The following is a 6,116-nucleotide window of genomic DNA, read 5'->3' on the forward strand; positions in this document are numbered from 1 at the left end:
TCAGGGTCTTTTCCAGGGAGTCTTCTCTTCTCATGAGGTGGCCAAAGTCTTGGAGCATCACCTTCAGGATCTGTCCTTCCAGTGAGCACTCAGGGCTGATTTCCTTCAGAATGGAGAGGTTTGATCTTCTTGCAGTCCATGGGACTCTCAAGAGTCTCCTCCAGCACCAGAATTCAAAAGCATCAATTCTTCAGCGATCAGCCTTCTTATGGTCCAGCTCTCACTTCCATACATCACTACTGGGAAAACCATAGCTTTAACTATACGGACATTTGTTGGCAAGGTGATGTCTCTGCTTTTTAAGATGCTGTCTGTCATTGCTGAAATGAATAATAGAGGTTCGTAAAACTGTGAAGAGAGAACAGAGCCCTCATCTTCCCTCCTCTCTTTTAAGGACTGCTAAGTTTTCTGTGAAAATATCCCCCCTCATTTCCCCATCCCTTGCAAATCCAGGTACTAATTGTTGCAACAAAGGATTTTCCGATGGCTTCCTGCCTTCCAGGCCTTTTCTCAACAGGGACACCCCTGAGAATAGGTCACTGGAGAACAGCTGTGTTGCTTTAAGATCATGTAGCACTCAGGGAAGTTTCGAATGAATGAAAAGGCAGCTTAAGGGGCATGAATGGGAATGAAATAGACTCTTGAACTGGTGTTTGACTGTGTCCTCCAGCAGAGCCACCTTGAATGGTACTTTAACTGTTAAACTACTAGAGCCCTTTTTATTATGTGTATATTTTTGTCAGTCCCTGCATTTTGGTCCTTGCTTTTCCTCTCCGGATTCCGCCTTTAAATCTCTTGTGTTTGCTAGGTGTGCTATTACTTTAATCCCCCCTAAACGTTGTTTTTTTTTTCAGCCGCTCTTCCTTGCATGTGTGTATTATTGGCCTGTTGTGGGTTCAGAACAATGATTTCCAAACTGGGACCAGTTGGGGTTCCAGGAATTTTGAGCGCCAAATTAAGCCGCTCTGTTAGATTCGCTTCCGTTTCGCAGTGGAGATTCCCAGGCAGCGAAAATAATTAGCACTTCCATTTACCATTTTATCCATTAAAAGTTGAAAATTGAAGAGAACAATCTGAATCAGCTACATCATAACATTTTAGCAATAAGCCATAACCCCCCCCCAATTATGAAGAAAGCAGCATAATTAAAAGAAAAAATGGGGAGCAGCAGATTAATTACCGTATTTTATGCTCTATAAGACTCACTTTTTCCCTACTAAAAAGTAAGGGGAAATAAGTGTGCATCTTATGGAGCGAATGCAGGCTGCGCAGCTATCCCAGAAGCCAGAACAGCAAGAGGGATCGCTGCTTTCACTGCGTAGCGATCCCTCTTGCTGTTCTGGCTTCTGAGACTCAGTATATATTTTTTCTTGTTTTCCTCCTCCAAAAACTAGGTGCGTCTTATGGTCTGGTGCGTCTTGTAGAGTGAAAAATATGGTACATATGCTGCTGCAGCAAAAAACAGGTAGCTCAATATCTGTATTTCCAAATGCATTTTGGAAAAGCAGGTGTGGTCTGCAACAAAATGTTGCAGTTTGAGGCGCCGTCTTCAGTCTTCTTGCCATGTCATGCCATTCCCCCCTCCCCCATCAGCCTCCCTCCTGGCGTTTCGTCATTGTCGTCTCCCAGCCCCAGGAAGACTTCCTTCCTGAGCAGAGGTGGGCAAATCTGACAATTTTTGTTTTTAATTTTTAATTCAAATCTTAAATTCAGTTCTCCACAGTTCAACATCAGTTAGCTTTTTTTAAAAAAGAAGTCTCCATGCAAATCAATCAGCATTTCAGTCCCAAATTCTTCTAATATACGCATGCGTGTGTTTGCAATTTTGCCTAATGCACTCATTTTTGCAAAGCAATCTCCCCTAATAGAATGCATGTCTGTGTGTTCATTTTTACTTTTCCATACATTTTCAGCAACACTTTACCTGCGTATTTGCAATTTTACATCCGTTTCTTGGGCTGTAGAATGGCATTGCAAAATTCGGAGGAGTGTGAATTTCTCGGGATGGGTGTGCTTCAGTTCGCACAGAGTCTTGGAGAGAGAAAGTTAAGCAGGTTCTCCTTTAAATGTGAACTACATCAAAATCCCCTCCCCTGACATATCCTAAAGGAGGAAATGAAGACACACCAGGATTCTCATTAGCCAGGCAATGGGAGAGGCGAGGTGCCAGATCATGTCAATATTAAGTGGGCAATTCCAAAAATGCAATGAGGGTACAGTGGTACCTCGGGTTACGTACTTAATTCGTTCTGGAGGCCCGTACTTAACCTGAAACTGTTCTTAACCTGAAGCACCACTTTAGCTTAAGGGGCCTCCTGCTGCTGCTGCGCCGCCGGAGCACGATTTCTGTTCTCTCTTTTTTTAAAAAATAATATTTACAGTGGTGCCTCGCAAGACGAAAATAATCCGTTCCGCGAGACTCTTCATCTAGCAGTTTTTTCATCTTGCGAAGCAACCCTATTAGCAGATTAGCGCTATTAGCGGCTTAGCGGCTAAGAGGCTATTAGCGGCTTAGCGGCTTAGAAAAAGGGGGGGAGCGAAAAAAATCGCAAGACTCGCAAGACGTTTTCGTCTTGCGAAGCAAGCCCATAGGGAAATTCGTCTTGTGAAGCGCATCGAAAAACGGAAAACCCTTTCGTCTAGCAGGTTTTTCGTCTTGTGAGGCATTCGTCTTGCGGGGCACCACTGTATTACTTTTTCCAACAATTTAAACACTACAAAAAAGAAAAACAATACATTACAACATGAACAAACTAAGCCAACAAAACAAAACAAACACAACTCAAAACACATCAAATAATGTCAATATCTTATATTTCATTCACTTACCGTATTTTTCGCTCTATAACACGCACCAGACCATAACACGCACATAGTTTTTAGAGGAGGAAAACAAGAAAAAAAATATTCTAAATGAAACAGTGGATGTATGACTTTTGTGGTTCATGCTGTGGCCACAGACAGGTGATCTGACAGTGAGTTTGGAGTAGCCCAATGCAAAAATCCTGAGGATCCATGTGGATCTGTGCTTTGTAACCACATTTTTGCACCACTGTGACCCTAGGCAACAGTGGGTGCGTGATTTTTTTGGTGCAAGATGTAGCCATGAACATGCTATGTGATCTGATGGTGAATTTGGGGTGACCCAATGCAAAAATCCTGAGGATCCATGTGGATCTGTGCTTTGTAACCACGTTTTTGCACCATTGTGGCCCCAGGCCACAGTGGGTGCGCGATTTTTTTGGTGCAGGCTGTAGCCATGGACATGCTATGTTATCTGATGGTGAATTTGGGGTGACCCAGTGCAAAGATCCTGTGGATCCATGCTTTGTAACCACGTTTTTGCACCATTGCAGCCCCAGGCAACAGTGGGTGCGTGATTTTTTTGGTACAGACTGTAGCCATGGACATGTAATGTGATCTGATGGTGAATTTGGGGTGACCCAATGCAAAAATCCTGAGGATCCATGTGGATCCGTGCTTTGTCACCACGTTTTAAATGGGGAGGGAAGGAAAAACACAGAAGGGACAAGAAGTACAAGAGGGGTGTGCGGAGAAGCAGCTGGCTAAGAATGCAGGGGAGGAGTTTAACGGGGTGGGGGGAGGAAAGGAAGGCAAAAGTCACCCCCCCCAAGCCAGCCCTCTCTCTCTCTCTCCCACCTGCATGTTTTTCGGCTGCCTGCGAGTCCCTAGAGCACGGAGAGGAGGAGGTGGTGGGCTGGAGCCTGCACGCAGTGTGACTAGGAAAGAATTAGAAGGAAGGACTCGATCCTTTCCTTAACCCTCTGCTTGCCAGGAGGGCAGGGGATTCCCTGCTCTTTGTTGAGTTTGAGCAAACGCAGCAACAGAAGCGGGTGGGCAGTAAGACCCTGAGGCAGAATGCAGGAAAGCAGCAGCTTCTGCCTTCCCTCCGCCCGACCGCCCAATCTGATTTTTGCCTGATTTTTGCCTATTTTTGCCCCTGTGCTCCGGCGAGTCAGCTCCAGGGACCACACATTCGCTCAATAACACGCACAGACATTTCCCCTTACTTTTTAGGAGAAAAAATCTGCGTGTTATAGAGCGAAATTTACGGTATTTCCGCGACCTCCTCACACCTCCCTTTTTGTATTCCACTTCTGTTAATTTTTTCAGCAATTCCTTTCCATCTTCCTCTGTTTTCAATCCTATAATTATCTTAACACATTCTAACCTTATTTTTCCTTTAATACTCTATCAATCTATTTATCCTTAATTCCTTATAACATTTCTACTAACGCCATATAACTTCATTCCAACATTTTTCTAGCATTCATTAATTTTGCAATATTTCCGTAAATAATCTTTAAACTTTTTCCAGTCTTCTTCCACTGACTCTTCTCCCTGGTCTCGGATTCTGCCAGTCATTTCCGCCAGTTCCATATAGTCCATCAACTTCATCTGCCATTCTTCCCGGTTGGGTAAATCTTGTGTCTTCCAGTACTTCGCGATGAGTATTCTTGCTGCTGTTGTTGCATACATGAAAAATGTTCTATCCTTCTTTGGCACCAATTGGCCGACCATGCCCAGGAGAAAGGCCTCTGGTTTCTCACGATTTCTGTTCTCATCCTGAAGCAAAGTTCTTAACATGAAGCACTATTTTTTGCGTTAGCGGAGTCTGTAACCTGAAGCATATGTAACCTGAAGCGTATGTAACCCGAGGTACCACTGTACCTGCTCATTTTCTGGGGTGAGGGAAGTAAGTATTTGGGAAAGTACAGTGGTACCCTGGGTTACAGACGCTTCAGGTTACAGACGCTTCAGGTTACAGACGCTTCAGGTTAGCAATTCTGCTAACCCAGAAATAGTACCTTGGGTTAAGAACTTTGCTTCAGGGTGAGAACAGAAATTGTGCGGCAGCGGCATGGCGGCAGCGGGAGGCCCCATTAGCTAAAGTGGTGCTTCAGATTAAGAACAATTTCAGGTTAAGAACGGACCTCTGGAACGAATTAAGTATCGTATTTTTCGCTCTATTGGACGCACCGGACCACAGGACACACCTAGTTTTTAGAGGGGGAAATCAAGGGAAAAAATATTATTCCCCCCCCCCAGCCCCAAAGAGCAATGGACAGGCTGTGCGCTTCCTCTTTAGCCTTGAGCAGCATCTTTAGCCTTGCACAACAGGATGGATTGTGCCCGCTGTCCACCGGGGCTGGACTAGATGACTCCTGGGGTTCCCTTCCAACCCTGCAATTCTGTGACCTCGGAAGTTGTTGGGGGTCTCCACCACTGGAGGCTTTTAAGCAGCGGTTGGGGGACCATCTGCCTGGCGTTCTTTAGCTGTGATTCCTACATTGTGAGGGGGCTGGGCTAGATGACCCTCGGGTGGCCCTCCCAACTCTATACAGTCCTACACGTCTGCGGCAGGAGATCCACAGCCACTTCACACAATGCCCACTCCCAATTTTCATTGGAGAGACATGTGGCTTCACTGTCTAGGTAGGTACCCCCCACCTGCCACTCTTCCCTCACCCCACTTAAGCCGAGGGAATTCCTGCCCAGAGAAGCTCCCAGGTGAGGCAAGGGTTAAGATCTACCTCTGGTAAATGGCTTTGTATCCTCCCTCTTTCCCTTTTCTCTTCTTCTTCTATGCTAGTTCCTTCTCTCGTGTTTTGTTTAATCTGTTTTTATTGTATACTACAATAAAAGCTGCAAAGCTTCCTTTTTTATAATATTCCTCCCCTCCAAACTAAAACGTTAATCTAGATAAAAACACTGATCCAGAGGAAAATAAGGGGGTGGAGAAAGGACGAAAAAAGAAAAAGAGGTAGAGATAGAGATAGAGGGATTTTTAAAAAGTTGGCTTCTTTAGCCTTGCGCAGCCTCCCCCTGGCTGGAGGGATTGCACAAGGCTTTTCTAGAGGAGGGAGAAGGGACTGACTGGCCGTGTCGGTCCCTTCTCCCTCCTGGGGAAAAGCCCGCAAGAGCCGCGCGAAGCTTGTGTATGGCTCTTGGGGGCTTTTCCTGCTTGCCTCCCCCCCCCCCGCATTCGCTCCATAGGATGCACAGACTTTTCCCCTTAGTTTTTAAGACGGAAAAACTGCGTCCTATGGTGCGAAAAATACGGTACTTAACCTGAGGTACCACTGTATATGTTA

This window comes from Podarcis erhardii (genome assembly GCF_964252035.2).
Source record: "Podarcis erhardii genome assembly, chromosome: 6".
Taxonomy (NCBI): Eukaryota; Metazoa; Chordata; class Lepidosauria; order Squamata; family Lacertidae; genus Podarcis; species Podarcis erhardii.